This window comes from Alligator mississippiensis, chromosome 2 (genome assembly GCF_030867095.1).
Source record: "Alligator mississippiensis isolate rAllMis1 chromosome 2, rAllMis1, whole genome shotgun sequence".
Lineage (NCBI taxonomy): Eukaryota > Metazoa > Chordata > Crocodylia > Alligatoridae > Alligator > Alligator mississippiensis.
The window spans coordinates 301,984,234-302,006,021 of record NC_081825.1 but is presented as its reverse complement, the minus strand read 5'-3'; the positions used below and the strand labels follow the sequence as shown (position 1 = coordinate 302,006,021).

Genomic DNA, 21,788 nt, shown 5'->3' with positions numbered 1-21,788 from the left:
TATTAGGGGATCGGAGATTCTCTGTTCACCAGGGAACCTCTTGGGGTAACAAAGAATGATGGTCACAAACTTGACAGAGCGGATTTAGGCTAGATGTCAGGAAAATATTCTTCATGGTAAGGATGGCCAAAATTTGGAATGGGCTTCCAAGGGAGGTGGTGCTTTCCCCTACCTTGGGAGTCTTTAAGAGAAGGCTGGATAGGCATCTGGCAGGGGTCATCTGACCCCAGAGCTCTTTCCTGCCTATGCAGGAGGTCGGACTCGATGATCTGTTGAGGTCCCTTCTGACCCTAACATCTATGAATCTATGAACCTGCTAATCACTCTGTTATTGGAAAAATTATCATCTTGCTAAAATCCCTGGTATAAACTCCACTCCATTCTAGGAGACCAGGATTTGAATATGTTGGGAGAAATACTCAAAAACTCACACTTTCTTCTTGTCAATCCTTTCATAGCCCTTTCTGTTTACCAAATAGAAGTTTGCTCTGTAAAGAAGCTGCTCTGATGGATTCTTCTGTGCTTATGCCATTTCAGACAGGGCTTAAAGTAGCTGATTGAAAGCGGAGACGAGTCGAGAGGGCTCCAAACACCTTTTGCAGGTCATTGCTTCTCAAGAAGGTGACTCATTCAGCTGGCAAACTGTTGTGGGACTTAATCCTAAGAAAGGCATGAAGCCTGGGCACTGCTGTCAGGAATTGTATGGCTCTGCATATGTCCAGCAGCATGTATTGAGACATCTGAATGATGTTATTGGTGAGAAACTGAAGACACATAGTTTCTCCAGAGTTAGGCAGCAGCTGAGTGGAAGTTCTGAGTATCTCAATGGTAGACTTGGGCACCTAAGCCTGTTGGCACTGGATTTATGACCCAGGCACCATGTTCCAGGCAAACCCAAACCTTCAGACTGATCAGGATTTCTCCATTTGATAGCAGGCAAATTTTATAGACACACAGTGATAGTAGATAAGGAAAGGTAAACAAAATAAACTCCTCAATTCTATTTCTACCCATCCTAGGGCCATCACAGAGAGAAAGTCATTCTTGTCAGTACACACAACCTTCACCCTGTGGTTCTTTCTTGAATGTGAGATATCAGCAGCTTGGAGGTTGAGGGTCAAGGGCAGAGGCCCTCCCTGTCCCCCACCCACCCATGGGTTGGGTAAGATGGGCTGATGGTGCACTCTCTATCCATGATGACCTCAGGTTCCCCCTTCAGGGACCCTTTGCTGTTCTGAAATCCCTCCTTTTGTATTGTTTCTCCCCTCTGATGGCTCTTAATCTCCAAGCATCATTGATTGTTCTCCCTGTGGTCATCATACTGTCCCCATTCTGGCTTATCAGCATATTCCCTTGTTTCAACAAACCCATCACATGCACACATCTTAATGTGGCCATTTAGCAGTCTGCTAAGTTGGTCTGTTCACCAAAGCTGGAAATCCCAAGGGCTCTGCTGTTGGGCATTGGGACCAGGTGCCAATTCTGCAGTGTCCCTTATCTCCGTTTGGGTACACTGTTCATGGTATGGAACAGTGTGGTACATGTCTTCAAATTCCCAGTCTGTGTGTCTGCTGGCTTCAGATACAGTGGGCCCAAAGGAAAGTTTGTCACAAACAGACTTTTAGAAACCAATTAACCCTTGCCATCCCTCTGGACCATTGTTCTAATGCAATATCTACTTTACCTACAAACCAATTCTAAAAGCAAACCTCTAAATGCCATTTTCTAGTCATCAAAGCCCAGATATTCAAAAGGAATTTAGACTTGGCATTGCAATGACTAAGTGTTAGGCATGGCAGTTCTGAGCTGGGCACCCAAATTCCCTGTGAAAATCACAAGGAAGAATTAGGCAGGTAAAAATGGGATTCATAAAGGCCAGTTCCCAGAGCAGCAGAGCTACCTCCCACCCTGAATTAGCTAAGAAGAGGGGTGAGTCTTAAGCCACATCTGTTCCCAGGCCTGATGTACCAAGGTCCAACCAGGATTTGCGATCCTGAACCCTCTCCCAGAGACAGCACCTACTCCATGGCATGCTCACAAAGCATTGAGGTATGCAGGGACTGTACCCCAGATCTGCCGTTCCCAGTCAAGTGCTCCAACCACTAGGCAATAGAGCCATGCTCACTCTTGGTTTCTGACTCTGACCTGATGAATTCTGAGTTATCCTGTGCAGAATGGAATGGCTTCACCAGGAGGCCTTCCCTGAAGCCTGATGCAAGTCTGAATTCCCTCAGGGAAGGAAAATAATTTAGCCAAGGTCTCCAGCAGTTGATTCCTTGTTGGACCCATGGGAGACCCAGGTTTGATTCCCAGACGTGCATATAACTACAGCCATCAAGGCACTGAACGTCCAGACTAGGGCTGACCTTTGGGATTCTCTCTCAGTAGTCTAAGGGGGAGCAGGGGAGTGAAAGGTCTAAGCAGTCTCCACTCCTCCATACTCCTGCCTAGGTCCTGGTGACCTCTCATGAATATACCATTATCCAGAAGGATCGATGGTTGCTGACCTTCTAGGTGCATGATACAGCAACAAAAAAGGACTAAAGGTGGAAAAAAGGACTAAACTGCCACCTCATCCAGAGTTTTGCATGTGGCCTTTAGTACGTGTTGCTGTGAAAACACCTCCTACATTGAGCCCTGCAGGTGACAGAGGTGGATAAATACCTGGTTTATAGGGCATGGTGGGGATCTAACAAATCCCTAGCTGTTTATCTCTGTGGAAACTGAGGTTCTTCTGGGTATGGCTAGCAGCAGGTCTTTGGGCACCTAAGGACCTATACTAGTTAAAGATGGGTACTCATAGACCTTAGGTACCTCCAGGGTTGAGCAGCAGCTGAATTAAAATGCGCACTGTATAATTGAGCATCTAATGTAGCAGTAGATGTCTAAGTCTTTTGGTGGGTATGGCTCTACATCACCTCAATCCTCTGGGAATCAGTGAGCATTAGGAACCCAAGTACCTTAATAATCTGGGCGTGAGATGCTTTTGGAAAAGTTAGTGTTTTTAACATTGGAAACCTGTGTCATGTGTAATATCCCGTTAGCAGATAATGTGTGCTGAAACTATTCCAATATGTTCATGCTGAACATGGATGGCACTCAAACCACCACCTCTAAACAGAACAATGATAGAAATCTGAATGAGCAAATACAGCTTTTCCCCTTTTTACATTTATTTTCAACCACAACCATTCTGCAGTTCACCAGAAAAAGTGATGCTGGTATTGCATGATCCAACAGTATGAAATAAATATCTAGAAAGAATTGTCTGGCTTTCTCTACACTTGTCTACAATGATTTCACACCAGAAATTGTCAGAGATGGCTTTATTTCTTGGTTTTCTATTCCTGACTATGCATTTAGGAAGCATTTTCACATTTTAAAGACTGGAAATTAGAATGTATTATTAACCCTCCACCCCCATTGAATTGTCACATATCCTTTCTGCATTTTCTTTGCCACCATTCCTGTTTATTAGAATAGTTGTGTGTAAATAGACGCTTTTTCATGTGTACTGTGTGATCCATTCAGTAGCGTTACAATCAGGGTTTTGTGACATTACCCATTCATCACCATGGAAGCAATTTTGAGAGCACAAATGCTGGATTGTGTCATTAATGAATAAATAAGGCAGGGAGTGTGCTGATTAGAAATAAAGGAAAGAAAAAAAAATCTTTGCAATCAGCAGCAATAACAATGTAAAAGTACCTGACAGTCACTAAATGAGATTTTGATAAACACTGCGGTGCAAAAACTTTGCCAGAATTCTGCGCTGGTTCTTTAAACGAGACACTGATGAAGTTTAGAATTTTGTATTCCTCTGTCAGGCAAAACATCTGTTGACTGGTGAGGGCCTTTTATTTGTGGGAGAGACTTTTTCCATTCAAAGAACAGGGTTTAAAGCATTTCAGGAATGAGTTCCAGCATGAGAAAAAGTACCAGCTGAGAACGTGAGCAGGTGGTTAGCCATGTTAGTTTGAAGTTGGGCAGACGGCAGGGCAGGGTAGCACCTACCAGAATCACAGGATCCTAGACAATGAGGGTGTGAAGGAACCTCAGGAGGTCGCATCTAGTCCAGCTCCCTGCTCCAAGCAGGGCCAGCCCCAGCTACATCATCCCAGTCAAGGCTTTGCCCAACTGCACCTTAAAAACTTCCAAGTATGGAGAGTCCACGACCGCTCTGGGTGACCTGTTTCAGTGTTTCACCACTCTCCTAATGAGAAAGTTTTTCCTAATATCCAACCTAAATTCCCCCTATGACAACTAAAGCCCATTGCTCCTTCTGTGCCCTGCCACCACTGAGAGTAGTCCAGCTCCATCATCTTTGCAACCCCCTGGCAGGGAGTTGAAGGCTGCTGTTAAATCCCCACTCAGTCTTCTCCAGACTAAATCATCCCAATTCCCTCAGCCTCTCCCTACAAGTCATGTCCCACAGCCCACTAACCTCTTTTTGTTGCCCTCCACTGGACTCTCTCCAACTTGTCTACATCCCTTTAGTGGGGGACCCAAAAATGGACACAGGACTCCAGATGTGGCCTCACCAGTACTGAACAGAGGGGGATAATCACTTCCCTCAATCTGATGATAATGCGCCTACTAATATATGAGACCTCTGAGACCAAATGTTGCACAGAGACATGAGTTCTTGTAGGGACCAGATGACATTGTCAAACATTATTTGAGAACTTTCTACAGCTCACAGGAAATACCACACCTGCCTTTCACTAGAAACCTTTCACATCTCTTCTTTCGGCACTGGAGGCAGTGTTTGTCCTCTGTGCTGATTACATAAAAGGGCAGAGAAAATTCTCCGTGCATAGTAGTATGGGGCTGGGTAGACAATCCAGCAGAGGTAAAACGAGGTCCTTCATGAAGGCCATGGGGCATGCAAAGGAGTTGAGGGTATTCTATCAAGAATATTTGCTCATTGTATAACTATGGCCATGTAAGGTTCTTTGGGTAGGTGTGATAATTTCATAGATTCATAGATTCATAGATGTTAGGGTCGGAAGGGACCTCAATAGATCATCAAGTCCGACCCCCTGCATAAGCAGGAAAGAGTGCTGGGTCTAGATGATCCCAGCTAGATGCTCATCTAACCTCCTCTTGAAGACCCCCAGGGTAGGGGAGAGTACCACCTCCATTGGGAGCCCGTTCCAGACCTTGGCCACTCGAACTGTGAAGAAGTTCTTCCTTATGTCCAGTCTAAATCTGCTCTCTACTAGCTTGTGGCCATTGTTTCTTGTAACCCCCGGGGGTGCCTTGGTGAATAAATCCTCACCAATTCCCTTCTGTGCCCCCGTGATGAACTTATAGGCAGCCACAAGGTCGCCTCTCAACCTTCTCTTGCGGAGGCTGAAAAGGTCCAGTTTCTCTAGTCTCTCCTTGTAGGGCTTGGTCTGCAGGCCCTTGACCATACGAGTTGCCCTTCTCTGGACCCTCTCCAGGTTATCCGCATCCTTCCTGAAGTGTGGCGCCCAGAATTGCACGCAGTACTCCAACTGCGGTCTGACCAATGCCCTATAGAGGGGAAGTATCACCTCCCTGGACCTATTTGTCATGCATCTGCTGATGCACGATAAAGTGCCATTGGCTTTTCTGATGGCTTCGTCACACTGCCGGCTCATGTTCATCTTGGAGTCCGCTAGGACTCCAAGATCCCTTTCCACCTCTGTGCCACCCAGCAGGTCATTCCCTAGGCTGTAGGTGTGCTGGACATTTTTCCTCCCTAGGTGCAGCACTTTGCATTTCTCCTTGTTGAACTGCATCCTGTTGTTTTCTGCCCACTTGTCCAACCTATCCAGGTCTGCCTGCAGCTGTTCCCTGCCCTCCGGCGTGTCCACTTCTCCCCATAGCTTTGTGTCATCTGCAAACTTGGACAGAGTACAATAATAAAATATCTTTTATTAGATAATTTTCCAACTATTTAGTTGGTCTAATAAAAGATATCACATCTACCCAAAGAATCTTGTCTGCCTATGTCCTTAAACCAATATGGCTACAACCAACAACCCTATAATCATGCAAATATTTTGACCAACATTATTTATATTGAGTTTATTGATTTCAAGTCTGGATTACAACATGATTCTGTTTCAGTTTGTGGAAAAAATGAACTCAGAAATTGTTTACTGATAAAAATACTCTCCTTTTAGGCTCAGCTTTTAAGGGCTCAAGTTGATGGACTTCCCATGAGATCAGAGTAAACAAGGTGTAGACCTTAAACCAAAATGAGTTGTCATCTCTGCAAAATAACTACTTATTAGGCTTGATTTTCTCTCTATTTGTCTACAGGAATAATGAGTCCTGACTGCTGTCTCACCAGGTAGCAAAGCTATCAGGTTTTTTTCCTGAGTTGATGCTTCTAGCTCCTCCATTTGATTTGAACTGCTTGTCATTTTGTTTCTTGTAATGTTTTTAGTGTCTAGCGCAGGTCAAGATGACATGAACTGCATTCACTATTTCTTAGTACGTGCCACCTGCATTAAGGGGGGGTCAATATTCTGCAGAAGTAGTGTAGGAATGAAAATGATTTTATTTTGCTGCAGCTGGTAACTCAGATTATTTTTTTTTTTTTTACCAAAGAAATGTTAAGATCCTTTATAGAAAAAAGTTCCAGAGAACTGAACAAGGATGAAGTCAATAGACATATATAAAAATCACTCTAAGACCCTATCAAATATAACAGAAAAAGAGATTATGTTTATACTTTAGAATTTTATATCATTTACATGATTTAAATGATGATTAAGATAATCCATAGGAAAGTTCCTCCCCCCCACCCCCCCCCCCCCTTTAGAGAACAGAACCATTAAGTCTCTAATTCCAAAAAGCACTTAAATAAAAGTCAAAATGCCACGGGCTTAATTTGTTTCCTTCAGTGAGATTTAAGTGCTGGTTTAAAATTAAGCTTCTGCTTAAGTATTTGCTGGAGGTAGTAGTATGTTCCTGTGAATCAAGACCCAAATGAAGATGGGCAATATTGTTTATCATAATGTTAATAGAAGGCTATCTAGCTGTACCCAACTAAGAATGGGGTCCTGGTGAATATGAGGCCTGAAGAGGCTTGCCTTGCCTTAGAGTCATAGAATCATAGAAAATGAGGGTTGAAGGGACCTCATGAGGTCACATCTAGTCCAACCCCCTGCTCCAAGCAGGACCAGCCCCAACTACATCATCCCAGACAGGGCTTTGTTGAGCCAGGTCTTAACCTCCAAGGATGCAGCTTCCACCACCTCACTGGGTAACCTGTTCCAGCACTTTACTACCCTCATAGTGAGAAAATTTTTCCTAATATCCAACCTAAACCTCCCTTCCTGCAACTTGAGCCCATTGCTCCTTGTCCTTTCATCTGCCCCCACTGAGAACAGTCCAGCTCCATCCTCCTTGCAACCCCCCTGCAGGGAGTTGAAGCATGAATGAAGCATGCCCCTGGAGGCTGGGAGGGCATGGTGACCGCCCACAGGCGGTGATGATGGCAGCAGGGGCTTGGCTGTGGAGAGTGGGGAGCTTGCAACAGGCAGCCGTGGCAGTGGCAGTGGCATGGGGGAGTGGTGAGCCACTGACACCACTGGCAGTGTTGATGGTGGCCAGTGGCATTCAGCAAATGCCCGCAGACACCGCCGGCAGTGTCGGCAGTGTGGGGTGTGGAAAGTGGTGACTGTCTGCAGGCACCACCGGCAGCGTCAGTGGCAGCCAATCTCAGGGAATCCATGTGCAGCCACATGCACTCCCTATGCATCGGCACTGAGTTGAAGGCTGCTGTTAAATCTCCACTCAGCCTCCTCTTCTCCAGACTAAATAAGCCCAGCACCCTTAGCATTTTCTCTTTTTTGGAACCACCTTTCAGGGAGTTGAAGGAAAGCCTTTTGGGGATTATTTTAGATTTTGGTGGGAGACTTCTCTCTCATCTATAGATTATCAGATGCCTTGTGTTCAAAATATAGTGGTACAACTTTCTGGGCCCTTGCAGGACTCGGCTTATTATAGTTTGCAGAAGGATCCCAGATAGGCATCAGCTTAGGCAAACTGGAGAAGTGGGATTTCAAGGAATGGCAGCTCACGGCAATGCACGACAGGCTTCTTCACTCTATATCCATCACAGTGGTGTTTTCCATTGGTTCAAGCATCCGTGCCTTACAGTCTCAGACTCTCCTGCACCACTATACCAAAAAAGTATCTAGAGCTGACACTAAAGAGCTCTAAATTCTTTTTAAACCTTCCCTATGGATAAAATAGTAACATTTTAAAAAGAAAATGTTGGCTTGCATTTTCTTTTTTGCCAGAAAAGTAAAAGGAAACAGATTTCTCCCCGAGATATTAAAGAGTCAGAGCCAATAAAGCACTTTTAAATTCTGGTGGGATTCTTGTGCTCCAGAGCCCCCCACAGCTCAAATTCAAACAGCTGTCACTTCCAGCACTTTTCCAGGCAAGCAGTAACCAAAAAAACCCCCGCTGTCAACTCTGAATTCCTACAGTGAATGATAAGACTCAATGAATGATTTCAGCCAAGAGGTTACAGGCTCCTTTAGCAATATACCATATAGGGCTACAGAATCAAACAGACTTCTTGGCATGAGTGAAAGCTGTGGGACGCTTCTGCCTGATTGCAGATGGGATGCAGAGTTTCCACGGAAGAACAGAGAGCGCTGGCCGTCTGAGTATTCATCAATGCAGAAATGCAACTTTGGACTTCTGAGAAGGCATTACCAAGTTTGTGTGGGAGCCGTGGAGGAAATTCAACACGCTCTAGCAGATCTATTTTCACCAAAATCACCGGTTGGTTTCCCGCAAAGTTATACATGACGGATGAAAGGTGCAACAGAAGCAGCAATCTGAATGGGCAATTCAAAGTGCAAGCCAGAGTCCATGCAATCCTTCCTGAAGCAACCCACACTCTCTGCAAAACCTATGATCTGAATATAGCAAATATTCATCCTTACCGAACCCAACAGATTGCAAACACATTGCATAGATCATGGCAGCACAATGAATATTTGAGAGAGCAGAAGAAAGTTGGGAACTTACTATGGAACTGGGAATGCAAGAAGAAGACTGATGTGGAGCCTTGTCTTCACTAAGGAATATATGATGGATGAACAGGACAGATCCACCTGGATGCTTCATAATAAAACACTGACACTTGTACCAAAACTGCAGAGTTTCATAATATTGCCATACTGTTACCATTTTCTTATACTAAGTTTGATTTCTTCCACAGTTCAATGCGTGTGGAGTCCATTCCATGACTCATGCCAGCTTTTTGCTTGTACCTTCAACATGAGGATATCAACTTGCTTCAAACATGTGAAGAAGCCATTTTTTGTAGGCAGATATTTAGAAGCAAGAGGAAACATGAGCTGATCCAAGATTGTCTACCGCATAGGAAACTGTGCATATATCTGCATAATAACGCCATGGATATGTGGAAGAAGAACAATTTTAGGGCATCAGATCAACAAGAATATAACAGAAAAGAAAAAATTGCTTTCTACCCTTCTTGAACCAAACAGCATATCAACTTACCATGCAACTAGTTGAGTGTTGCCCTTATTTTCAGTCTTTAATACCCCTAAAATGCAGGTGATTCACACAAAATGTATAAAGATTGCTGTCTGATGCAAAACAAGGTGACCCCGTGTATGAGTGAGGTTGTGTAAGAGCGATGTTGTAGCCAAGATGGTCCAGAAATTACGCGAGAGACAAGGATTTCTTAGGGTGGTATCTTTTATTGGACCAACTATGTAGTTAGGATACAGTTACACCAGCTTTTGAACGCAAGGCATTCTTCATTGAGTCTTTCCATTACAAATGTGTCTAACTTTATCCCAACTACATAGTTGGATCAATAAAAAATATCACCCTAAGAAATCCTTGCCTCGTGCCAACCTGGAAAGATTTCAAGCAAACTGAATAGATGGAAACAAGGTAGATTCCTGTCCTGGACCAGCAAAGCCATGTAGCATCCTGCCTAACTTATCTGGGGTACATCCTGCATTTTACCCAGGTATTAATTGGGCTACTTCTGTTTTGGCAGCAGTTGCTATGGTAAAAAGGTTTTTAGTGCACCCTGAAGACTAAAGACCTGGCTATGGACTCCTCTGCCTAAAAATGAGCTTACAGGCTTAGCATTCCTGGTTTTACATCAGGATATCCCAGAGAGTGTCAAAGTGCTACTGAAAGATTTCTACCCGCATAATAATCATTGAGTTAATATTGTTTCAATGCAATACCTTGCAGTGGAGCTGGTTTTGCTGAATTGAATAAACCAATAGACTTTGTTTTCAGGGAGGAGGTGTTTTCTTGCATCCTGCTGTTTGATCTGCAGGTTTAAACGATTGTAGTAAATACTGTGTTTTCGCACGTTGGCACGTCAGGACATCGACTGTATGACATAGATAAAGTGAACCTGGGGACCAAGGGGAAGGAAGCAGCTGTCTGCCAGCCCTTCCTCCAAAGTAGAAATCTCTGGCTACAGCCCTGTCTTCTAATTTCAGTTCAGTTCAAAGCCATGGAGGGAAGTGGCTGCTGAATTTATGCTTGTAGGAGACTTTAGCCTGGTGTGCTTTGCATTGGGTAAATACTTCTGTCCTTTTGAATTATCCACTGCCTTTCATTTCAAGGAGTTCATTTCCCTTATTCCTTAATTCCCTTATCGATCTCAGTTCTGCATAAGTCCCTGTTGAGAAGCCAGCACAGAGAGAGTAGCAGGGCACTGTAAGTCCACACCAGTGGTCCCCAACTCATGGCTTCCAGCCACCGCGTGTCTTGCTGGGTTATCTGGTATGGCTTGCAGTCACAAAGTAAAAGTTGAAAACTGAGGATGACAAGGAAAGCAAAGCATGATGTTTGTCCAGGAGCTAGCAGAGCCTCTGGTCTACACTTCACAGGGTAGTGCTGTGGGAAAATATCCAAATGAATGTGATGCTTTGCCTTCATCCATGAAAGCTGCGATTCTCCACCAAGGTGCCATGCCACTCTAGGGTGCCTTGAGATCCTTTCCAGGGTGCTGCAGGGTGCCATGCAGTGTTAACACTGTTAGGTGTGCAAGCATGATTCACAGGATAAACTCTGAGATTTGAAATGAGAATCCGGTGTTAAAAACATGCTGACCTGCTGTGGTCTTTTGGAGGTTTTTGGAACAGGAGAATTCCTCTGTTATTTTTTCAGAGTCAAAAAACCAAATGAAAACTATGAGGTGGCATTTTCTGAATGGTGCCTTGAGTCCATGGAGGGGTGTCTCAGGTCTAATGAGGGGTGCCATGAGTCTATAAAGTTGAGATGTTGAGACCCATTGAATTAGATCTATACTGTTTCTGGTGTCTGAGTGCAATCTGAGTGAGCTCCGGTATCACTACAGGCTGTTGCATTCTGCTAGGTAGATATACTCTATGCATCGCATGGTTTTCAAATGATGTGTATGCAGGGAAAGGGGAGAGGGCTTGAGGATGAAGGTCAGCTCTGGCATCCTTACTCACAAAATTTACCTTCACTTGAGTAAGGGTAGTGCCTTATATGCTAAGTCCCTATGCCCTCAGTGTTACATACATTAATTTTATTCAGTCCTTGTGATATAAAAAGTAATATATCATTACTTTAATTTACTTTAAATTCTTGTGATATAAAAAGTAATATATAATTACTTTAAATGCCATGTTGTAAAATGGCATTACAACATCTCTGGTGCTAACTGGGCATTAAAAAGAGTTTTAAAAATCTGCCTGACTTAACTACAAAGACTAGTTATAACGAATCACTACACACTTTTTTTTTAGAGCTCTATGGGTGTGTCTACATGAGATACTTACTGCGCGTTAGCCTGCTGTGTAGCATGTCATGGCACAAACCATGCTAATAGCCTACTGCACAGTGTTACTAGGCTAATGTGCAGTAAGCATCACTAAATAGCCATACTAGTGCGCAGTAACTCTAGGTACTGTGCCTTTACTTAGTACTTTATTAAGCAAGTACTAAACTAAATTTGCAGTATCTCAGATTCATTAATGAACATGTAGATGTGCCCTGTTTCTCCCAAGCAAAATTTCATAATCCATTTGGGGGGTTAAACTGAGCTCAGTAACACTGCCATACTCTGCATTCACCTCCATGAATAAGCATGAACAGCAGAAGTCTTACAGTGGAATAAAAATTTGGGCTCCACATCTGTCTTTGCTTGAGTTCCTTCTGTTTATGAACCATTAAAGAAAATGCCTGGATATCAAATGAAATGAGTTTTGTGCATAAGAGCACTAATAAAGGAGCCAAGCACGATGCCTAACAGATTCTTCACATTATGCTCCCGGGTGCCCCAGGGAGGCAGGACGCTCCAACACCACAGAACCACAGCACTAATTGATCAGGAAAGACAGTAAATCTCCCCCACTGAATCTCTCATAATGTTTCCTTAAAAGTACATATTATTCCTGATTCTCAGAATGAAACTGTGTCCAAAAAGCCACTTCCAAACTCCTAGGAGATGGTCTCCCAGTTCTCTTTGAGAACTGGGAAATAGGAAGAATTTTGCAACATAGGAACCATCATTCCCTCAATGGACAAGCACAGGGAGCACAATAAGGAGTTTTCTTAGTAGCAAACTCCAAATGCCCGCAAAATTGTAAGTTCTCTTCATCTACAGAAGGCAGAGCAGCACCTTGTAGAGTAACTCATACGGAAATGCATAAGCTTTTGTAGGTGTTGGTTCTGACTGTGTCGGTTTGGACTCTCCCTATGCCTGAAGATTGTGCCCAAAAGCTTGCAAAGACCAATTTTTCCAACTATTTAGTTGGTCTAATCAAAGATATCACATTTACCCAAAGAACCTTGTCTGCATAAGCTTTTGTAGGCAGCTGCCTACTTTGTTAGATGCTGTGAATGGCCATCAAATTAAATGGGCCCAATAAAAGATATCGCCCACAACATTTCTTGCTTCAAAAAAAAACTAAATAAGTTTCTCACATAAGAACACTAAGAAAGGAGCTGAACATGATGGTTTTCAGAGATTTTTAAGACCCAGCTAGACAAAGCCTGGGCTGGGATGATGTAGTTGGGGCTGGTCCTGCTTGGAGCAGGGGGGTTGGACTAGATGTGACCTCCTGAGGTCCCTTCCAACCCTCATTTGCTATGATTGTATGGCTATTCATAGCATCTGATAATGTAAGTTATTGCCTACAAAATCTTACATGTCTCTGAACAAATTACTCTATAAGGTGCTACCCTGCCCTGCCTTCTGCCTGACATCAGACTAACACGGCTAACCACCTCTCTCTGAACTTGGTCTATAGTCTGTCCCTCCCACAAAGTGCTTTACTCTGGAGTAGACTAATTAGCTCTGCATTAAAGCATCACCATCTACATGTGCGCCAATATTAAGGCATAGTAAATTCATTAGCTCTGCTGTAAGATAGTACTGTCTTATGGTGGAGCAATTTACTGAGCTGACACACATGTGTGGACGCTGACCACAGGCATAAATTGTGCCCAGTTGGCCCAGCCAGCTGGGGACCTGCTCTGTTCCAGCTCGCATTGCTGCTGTCCCAGGCACACATTTAGACACTAAGTGCAGGAGCAGTTTCCTCTGACTCAAACGGCTCTGGTCTTTATTGCACCGCATTAATTGCATATGTGGATGCACCCACTGACTGTCAGTTGACAGAGATTGGCACCCTCACCTTGGGAGCTTTGTACCTGAACAGGGCTCTGATTGATTCTCTCAGCTAACTTTTTTTGGTTACTGACTGGCTCTTTTCAGCTTTTAGGGCTGTATCTGTGCATCTCTCTCTCCTTTCAGAAGCTGCATTCCCTTTTAGGAGTCCTTTTCCTTGAGTTTTGGATTCTCTCCTTTTTTTACCTCTGCTTCAGCCTTATTTCACCCTGGCCCTCCACACAGACACCTTGACTTTTCCTTCTCTGCTAACTTAATTATAGCTATTATAATTTATAATGTCCAGTGCATTTATTACAATAGACTTTATTACATCATAAACTCACTTGGGAAGCTCAGCACAAAAGGACAAATTCTGTGCCAAATGAACATGGATCCCTAAAAACAGACTCCTCAGTAGTCATGGAGCACATGTTCTCTTTCTCCCTTAATGGATCCACTACTACTCAGTCTCTTTCTTAGTTCAATGGATTTTTTTTTCCCTTTTCTGTATGCTCTAATTTAATGTCAGCATCATGTATTAGCCCTGTGCGCTCCAGAGACATCTTTATATGGTGAGACCAATACAAGAGGCCATCTTTATTAAACAGTGTTCTCTCTTTAGAGACAGCTTCAAAGTATCCTCAGATAAACTGAATGCAATTCTTCTCTAACTTTCATAGACTGTGTAGATGAAGCAACAGAGTCTGATAGTCCCCTGAGTCATGGATGAAGACAGATTTAATTATATTATGGAAAATATCCAGTTGACAACAAAGACAAACCAAAGCTCAGTTATTATTATTAGCAACTCTACTTTTGCCCAGCCACTGCAGTTAAGTTTGTTTTCAACTGAGAAAACATGAAGGCCCAGACGTTATTCTGCCACTGAAACATTCTCATATTATAAAAGCCTAAGTCTGTCTGTCCATAACAGTTTATTCATGCTCTGCTTGGCTGTCTTGGCAGCCTTGCCCCCCACCCCTGCTCCTTAGAGGCAGAGGGGGACGACAGGGACTGGGGCACTGCCATAACAGAGGTGATGGGGTGAGGGGGGTAAGGCCAACAGTGCTGGCCTGGCCCCCCTGGGTCTGCTCCTTGCAGCCACAGGCCGACGCTCCTCTCCCCCAAAAACAGCTGGCAGGGAGGTGAGACAATGGGGAACAGGGAAGGAAGGGGAGCAGGAAGGAGAGGGAGGGTTACAGCCCGAAGTGGGGGGGGGGGGAAGAGGGGGAACAGCCCCAGCCCTGGCCCGAGGCATGGGGGGGGGGGGGAAGGACACAGGCCTCTGTCCTCACCCCCCCCCCCCAAGTCATTCTTGACGGACAATTGGCTAGTTTAAGAAATACTTACCTGGCTTTTAGGCATCCATGTCACTAACCACAATTCTATCCCACCCCACACACAGCCAGAGGAATCACTCAGGGGCCTCGATTCCTCCAGCATCATCCTGGCCAGAAAAAATTCCTATGTAACTTAACATGGGCTGCTGGACATGCTCAGAAGCAATCCAGAAAAGATACCTAGAGTTGTCTCTCCCATCTGGTCTGTTGCATTCAAATACCGTATGGGAAAATGCATACATCCTCTAATCATGGGTTGGAGAAAAGTGAAGTTCAATAATGCTGTGCCAACAGTGGTGCCAACACTTGCCCTTTAGTCTAGCAGTAAAGACACTTGCCCAGGAATTGGGAGACTTGAATTGTAGATCCCACTCGACCTCAGGGAATTTGAACCCACATCTTCCACTTCCCAGAAAGAACGCCCTAACCAACAACAATGGGCTACACAGAGCTCAGGGCACCCTCCACCATTCCCATTTAATGTGGGCAACTGAGAAGCCAAGAGTGAAATATTCAGGGAGCTGGTAGGGAATCAATCAACAAAGCTTTTGACTCTGTGCCTAGGGAGCGGTGTTCTGGCCCCTGCTCCCAATGCTGTTCAACCAATGACTATTCAATAGATACCTAACCATGATTTTAGCATCTGGACCAGCAGCCTGATCTCAGGGGCTCCTCCTTTAGCAGTGCCCATTGTAGACACTAGAACTGGACACAACCTAGAATCATAGAAAAGTAGGGCTGAACGGGACCTTCTGAGGTCAGCTGTATCTCAGTACAAGCCTCACTAGTGTCACATACAGTTTATATACCCTACCTGCACTCACTCCACGTTCCCATGAACAACAGCAATGTTGTTATTGCACTGTTTTAGTATTTCTCTTAGGTACCACTGGTACTGCACTGTTCACATGGTGCACCATTATTTTTAGCAGCTACTTTGCCTTAGTGGTGTGATATAATGTGGGAGTGTGCCGCTATGGCAAAGTGCCTGCTCATTATGTATAGACACCCATGGATGCTATGTCACTGTAGTGAGTCACTCCGGCAACATAGCATCATGTGTAGATGCACCCAATGTATCCAAATGTCATATTAGCCTTTTAAGCCACAACATCACAGCTGAGTTTCCACATTGGCGCGCGTGCGCGCGCGCACACACACACACACACACGCACAGAGTCAAACTGGTGCTTCTTACTGGATTCAGTTCTCTACAGATGTGGAGGTTGTAAAAAGTGGGGAAATACATGCATGGCAAGAAAAATATTAACTTACATTCTTTACTTGAGCTAGCAGTCCTCATGCACGCCAGGAGATTCCAGCACTCACATGGACAATCCTGGTGTTTCCAGTTTAGGACACCAACAACTACTCTGGGCTTGTCTGCACAGGGAATCTGAACAGAATAACTATATGCAAAACTTCTTGCAGAACAGGTCTCCAGATAGACTCTGCTCTGCTATAAAAGTAGACTAAAATCACTGATGTGCTCACAAAGCACATGAATTATTGCCTAATAAAGTAACTTCTATTCTAGACTTGCGTGCCCATGCAGAGAGATAGCCCAGAATATCTATTGTGAAATGTCTTATCCTACAACAGCTATTCTGGTCAACATCCACTTCCTCACAAGCCCTTTTTAAGATCCATGCACTCATATAAGACTATGTGTCATTCCAACCCTGGAGCCTGCATTCACAGTTTGCTTTATATTTAATAAGAAAAAGTCAGTGCTCGCATCAGATAATGTTATGGGACACACTATTATAGAATGAGCCCCATGTATGGCATGTGTATTTATAGTCCAATAGCAGTGACATGCTCTGTAAGATACCCTTGGTTCACATAAGCATGTTTCAACATCTATTTCCTTTCCTTGCAGTGATAGGATGTTGACCATGCCCAGTGCCCTGCTTCACCTGTGGCCAATTAGTGTTTTCATGATATTTTGGGCACTATGCCTGGTTGGTGCGCAAGGGTGTTGTATGACATCCATCCATCCATCTTGTGTATTGAGCTTGGGGGTGGGTGGAGGGGGGTCATCCAATCCAACCCCCCTTCTCGAGGCAGGGTCATCCATGTCTAAACCATCCTAAACAAGATAAAGTTCTCACATCATGTACGTACAGCTTGTGCTCTTTGTTTCTGGACGATGACTTTACATTTGGCCTCAGGAAAAAAGTTGTCTGTGCTCAGCTAACAGAGGTTTCACCATACTTGTCCCCTTTATTATCTCTGTCTCTATAGAGCAGCTTGCCCCCTTTATTAATGACCACATCCCTGATCTTTGTGTTATCTGCATATTTTATCAGTTATGATTTCATATTTTTCCAAGTCATTAACAGTGATCCAAGAACCACTCCTTAAAGGACGTGATTCAAGCACTTATACTTGGTACCAATTCAATTCTTACAGGTTTTGAAACATAGCAGTTAATCTATTTAGTATGTACCATGATTAACTTGATATCATTCTAGTTCCTTAATCTTAAAGTTGGGCAATAGCAAGCCAAATAATTTTCCAGAGGTCTGTTACATCAACACTCTTACCTTTACCAACAAAACTTGTAATCTCATCAAAAAAGTATTGTTATTTTGACAAGGTCTGTTGCCCATAAACCTACATTGTATGCATTAAATTTATTAAGTACCTTTTTTTATTTCTTTATTAATTGCAGCTGTTCCATTATTCTGTCTGAAATTGAAGTCAGACTGACAGGTCTGTAATGACTTGAGCTGACACATGTTGACTGCCTTTCTCCATGCTAGTTTCCATGGCTGGGTTGTCCTCTCTTTGTTCTCCCAGTGGCACATGTTCCACCAATCAAATGAGAGTCTTCAGTCATATATATGCCAAATGCCACTAGCTTAGTCCTACTTTTTAGTTGATTTTCAAAGCAAAAGTTTTATCCAGGCCTGTAGTGCATCAGTTTTCAAGGACATATATAATGTATTTGTAATTTTTTTTAGTACATCCCACACTTCAGAAGTGGTCCAGCCTCACACTTCCTTGGGCAGTAATTGCTCCCTCCCCTGAACTGCTCCACAACATTAATTTCTCTCATGGCCACTCCAGCAAATTTCCTAAGCAATTTTAGTTTCTCAATATTTCTTAGTTAATTAGCCAGTCCTTATGTCCTTGACCCAGCAGCATGCCCTCGTTATTCTTCATTGGGCCTGCTCTTCTCTCTTGTCTTCTGGACAAGAGTGCTAATATTCTCTTGGGATGATGGCTCTGAATCTTAATTTTCAAGGGATAAGGAACTTAAATATTCAGCACTGAATGGAAATAATTGGTATATTAAAAAAAAAACAGCATGGGAGGGCTGGGAAAGGTCTGTTTTGCAACACATTTTAACCTGACATGAATATCAGCTAGTAGGTCGGGCCCTCTAACAGAGCTAGCATCTGGCATGATTCATTGTGTCATGCTAGACCAGGGGTCAGCAAACTAGTGGATCTGGCTGGCATCTGGACTCCATTTCCCAGCAGCCCCCTGCCCGCATTGTTGCAACTGGTTTCCATGGAGACCCCAGCAGCAGCAGTGCCACAACAGGGTTTCCAGGGTTTCCATGGAGACCAGCCCCAGCAGCGCTGGAAGGGCATGAGGCTGGGCAGGGGCCTAGGATCTTGCCATGGTGCCAGTGTGGTCCAGAGCTGGGGCAGAGCTATGATCCACTGCTTGCATGCCCCTACCCAGGGTGTGTGGGCAGTGGATCACAGCTCTGCCCTGGCTCCGGACCACACGTCAGCACTGCAAGATCCCAGCCCTGGAGCAGCTCCCTGCCCAGTCGCATGCCCTGCCAGCGGTGCACAGGCTGGTCTCCATGAACCCTGGCCCCATTGATACCCCCGCTGCTGGGGTCTCCATGCAAACTGGCCGTAGCAACACAAGCAGGGACTGCTGAGAAATGAAGTCTGCCATGGGCCTGATCCTGCCCACAAGCCAGACTTTGCCCACACCTGTGCTGGACCCACAAGTCCATACCAAATCAGTGCCACATATTCAGTGCTGGACTGGTGAAAGTGTAACCTGCTGGATGAGTCGGAAGGGTGGGAGGTTTCCCTGGGTGCATTAGTGGACACCGTCCCTTGGCTAAATACAGAAACTCGGTATCTCTTTACTGTGTTATCCATATAAATTAATTCTTGGGCTAATACCATTGAACACAGGGGCTGGTATGATGTGAACAACTATTCTTTTGTGTTCTAGAAATAGTGGAGTTATTACAGTCAGCAAAGCAAAGGGCTGCCTGTATTTTGCATCATGGTAAATGAGAGTCCAGAAGCAAAGTCAGTTTACTAAGAGCACACGTGAACTGCAGATATTAGGGGAAATTTGCTGTCTCACATAATTCAGTGCTTCTGTGTCCTCACAGCAGGATAGGTCCTGGCACTGGTCAGCATAACCCCAACCATCGTGAGAAGCATTAATTCCTGAGAACAAATTCTCATTGGCTGATCCTTGCCAGAAGCTGACACTTCTTCTAATAGCCATCAGACCGTGTTGTTTTCAAATGAAGCCTTTCTGCTTGTAATTTTCTAAAGGAAAACACAATAGAGAATAATAAGATAGATCAGTGGCTGTCACACACAATTTGCCATATATTTTTGCACATACAACACCTCCCCATATATAAAATGCACCTTGATTTTTCAAAGGCAGCATGAAGAAAAAAACAATATTCCTTTTAAGAACTGAGTGACAGCTGCTAGGCAGCCAAACCTGCTCTGGAACCTGCTGTCCACCCTATGTGCCAGATGAGACCACAGACTTACCCCACACACCGGTTCAGGGCCACGCACTGGGTCCAGTTTCATGTGCTGAGCCTGGGGCTGCATGTGTGGTCCATCCCCATGTGCTGGATCTGGCTGCAGACCACCCCAAAGTGCTGGCCCAATTCAGTGCATAGGATCATGTTATCTAGTCAGGGCAGGCCCAAAAAATTGCCAGCAGTGAGGCAGGGACATGGCCGTGGCAATTCATACTGCTACTTCTCCCCTGCTACCAAATTTCCAGATGCTTGGAGCGCCCCGCAGCTCTCAACAGCCGTGAGCCCTTTGAACACCACTGGCAGAACCTGCTCTTACTATATTTCCCTGCATATAGCACACTCTCCAATTCCCCCCCACTGATTTTCGGAGGAAGGTTGTGGGTTATATGCAAAAAATACAAATATCCTGCCCTTCATTGGGCTTATCAAATGAATAAGGGCATCAGCAATCCAACCTTTTGCATGCAGTAATAAATAAATTCCTACCAGACTCTTATGCGGCCTGTGCTAAGCATAGAGGACTAGGCTGGCATCTGATATTTAAGCGTTAATAAATCCTGATTTTATAACAGTGAGCACCGTTAAGTTTTCAGCTTGGGTCCTCACTTCCTAGCCTGATCTATGTGGTGGATGGATTTGGCTGACAACAAAATGGAAGTAAAAGAGAAAACTGATGACAGCTGAAACAGTGACCAGAACAGTGTGAGCCCATCTGCCAGAAAGGTGAAAGTCCCACCTGCACCAGTCATTTGGAGGAGACCCTCGCTGTATATTTATAGCGCACTTTGGCTCCTGCCATTCATTTACATATTAGCAAATGTCTTGGTGGATTAACTGACTGAAGAAGCCACGGACGCAATGCACTTGTGGCAGCATTTAGTGTATGCACAGAGCCCTAGCCAGCTCCTGTTGTGTCCAGATTTTGTTTTCTCTGAAATTTTTAAATCCCTTAACACCACAACTGATTGTAGGAAATAATTGACCAGCTGGTCTTCCTGCAGTTACAAGTTAGATGGAAAAATATTTGGGAGGTGAAAGCAAGGAGAGTTGGCAAAGAGAAGTCATAAAGCACCCACCATCCTCCACCAAGTCACATTGTCGGTGCCTACAAGAGCTGATTAACAGTATTGTAAAGCTGTGTCATGCAGCACCCTTTGATAAGGGTGATGATTTGCTGAGGATAATATTTTAGATATTCTGCAAAGATTCATGATAGGGGAATCTAGGGCAATCTGACAGACCAGGGGAAGGTGAACAAGAATACATCAAGCAGCCAAGTTATTGTAAGCGCTCGAACATGAGTTGATCTTTATATAGCTGTAGCCAGTAGGGAAGTTGTGGAGGAAGAAACCGAGATGAGGAACCAGAGGGTTTGAACACACACCTCTTATGTCCTAGTGCAGTGCCTTAACCTCAAATTGAGGTACAGTGAGCATCTTCTGCCCTCCTTCTCCAAAAACTGGCCGACTGGGCATCCAAGAGAAAAAGACTCATGGCTTCAAAAGGACAGCAAGGAAAGGGGAGCTGAACTCTGATCCATGAAAGGTGGGGCCTGCCCTGGAAAAAGGAAGTCCTGAGGTCTGACTGCTGTTCCCAAGTCTGTCCTGTGTGTCACCCAGTGATGCTGTAGTGCCAAATGCATCATGGGCACTGACAAATACTTGGAGTCCTGGCACTAGTCTGTATTGCTTCTTAGTACTGGGGCAGGATCTGAAACCTAGCAGATCACCACTACTTCGTGTGCCTGCTCTACCCTCCTGGGATGGGTAGTTGTGTAGTAAGAGGGGTCCCAGGGACAGTGGGATGTTAGGAGAGATCTGATGGTGGGGAGAGTCAGCCCCTGGCCAGGGTGGACCAGTGACGGGTGGATGAAGAAGGCAGCGTTGTATATCTGTGAGCTTTCTTTTTCCTAAAGAAAAGTCTGAGACCTTGATGTCTGTCCCCACTCATCCACCAAGTTTTCTTTTCCTCACCAAGCACTAATGCACATGTCTTCCTATTACTGATCCTGGGTTTTATCTTTCAAGAGGTC

The 21,788-nt window shown here is 44.5% G+C and overlaps 1 protein-coding gene and 1 long non-coding RNA gene across 7 annotated transcripts in view; one reads left to right on the top strand and one right to left on the bottom strand.

Annotated features, from left to right (window-relative positions):
- LOC109285299 (uncharacterized) overlaps positions 1 to 21,788 on the top strand; it is an 80,788-nt gene that overhangs the window by 43,332 nt on the left and 15,668 nt on the right. The window contains exon 9 of one of the 3 annotated variants that reach the window (XR_002093030.2): positions 8,613 to 10,075. The exons of the other annotated variants lie outside the window; for them this stretch is intronic. This is a non-coding gene — a long non-coding RNA (uncharacterized LOC109285299). Of the gene's footprint in view, positions 1 to 8,612; positions 10,076 to 21,788 lie in introns of those variants that run through there. 3 annotated transcript variants of the gene reach the window in all.
- LOC109285286 (uncharacterized) overlaps positions 18,720 to 21,788 on the bottom strand; it is a 282,747-nt gene continuing 279,678 nt past the window's right edge. For all 4 annotated transcript variants that reach the window (XR_009460339.1, XR_009460338.1, XR_009460340.1 and 1 more), the window contains one exon: positions 18,720 to 19,523. The gene's annotated coding sequence lies outside the window, so the exon portion shown is untranslated. The remainder of the gene's footprint in view (positions 19,524 to 21,788) is intronic.